We start from the raw sequence: 1,135 nt of genomic DNA on the forward strand, positions 1-1,135 counted from the left end.
GGTCTCCTCCCATTAGTGGGGTCTCCCGGGCCCCCCTCCCCCATTATTGGGATCTCCCAGGTTCCCCTCCCCTATTTTGGGGTCCCCTCCCCTTATTTTGGGGTCTCCCCCCATTATCGGGATCTCCCAGGTGTCCTCCCCCCTTATTTTGGGGTCTTCCCCTTATTTTGGGGTCTCCTCCCCAATATTGGGGTCTCTCAGGTCTCCCCCCTTTCCCCCCACTCTGGGGGTCTCCCCCTCCCCATTTTGGGGTCTCGCCCCAATATTGGGGTCTGTGTCCCCCCATTATTGGGATCTCCCCCCATTATTGGGATCTCCCAGGTCCCCATCCCCTATTTTGGGGTCCCCTCCCCTGATTTTGGGGTCTCCCCCCATTATTGGGATCTCCCAGGTGTCCCCCCCCCCTTATTTTGGGGTCTTCCCCTTATTTTGGGGTCTCCCCCAATATTGGGGTCTCCCAGGTGCCCCCCCCTTTATTTTGGGGTCTCCCCCCCTTATTGGGATCTCCCAGGTCCCCCCCTCTTATTTTGGGGTCTCCTCCCCAATATTGGGGGGGGGGAGTCTCCAAAATGGGGGACGGGGACCTGGGAGACCCCAATATTGGGGGGGGGGAGTCTCCAAAATGGGGGACGGGGACCTGGGAGACCCCAATATTGGGGGGAGACCCCAAAATAAAGGGGGGGGCCCCTGGGAGGCCCCAATATTGGGGTCTCCCAGGTCCCCCCCTCTTATTTTGGGGTCTCCTCCCCAATATTGGGGTCTCTCAGGTCTCCCCCCTTTCCCCCCACTCTGGGGGTCTCCCCCTCCCCATTTTGGGGTCTCCCCCCATTATTGGGATCTCCCAGGTTCCCCTCCCCTATTTTGGGGTCCCCTCCCCTGATTTTGGGGTCTCCCCCCATTATTGGGATCTCCCAGGTGTCCCCCCCCCCTTATTTTGGGGTCTTCCCCTTATTTTGGGGTCTCCCCCAATATTGGGGTCTCCCAGGTGCCCCCCCCTTTATTTTGGGGTCTCCCCCAATATTGGGGTCTCCCAGGTGCCCCCCCCTTTATTTTGGGGTCTCCCCCAATATTGGGGTCTCCCAGGTGCCCCCCCCTTTATTTTGGGGTCTCCCCCCCTTATTGGGATCTCACAGGG

At 59.8% G+C, this 1,135-nt stretch overlaps 1 protein-coding gene across 1 annotated transcript in view; it reads right to left on the minus strand.

Annotated features, from left to right (window-relative positions):
* The window catches only part of CUNH2orf42 (chromosome unknown C2orf42 homolog), a 13,556-nt gene that overhangs the window by 775 nt on the left and 11,646 nt on the right, over positions 1-1,135 (minus strand). The gene's annotated exons all lie outside the window — the stretch shown is intronic.

This window comes from Corvus brachyrhynchos, unplaced genomic scaffold, assembly GCF_000691975.1.
Source record: "Corvus brachyrhynchos isolate BGI_N302 unplaced genomic scaffold, ASM69197v1 scaffold342, whole genome shotgun sequence".
NCBI lineage: Eukaryota > Metazoa > Chordata > Aves > Passeriformes > Corvidae > Corvus > Corvus brachyrhynchos.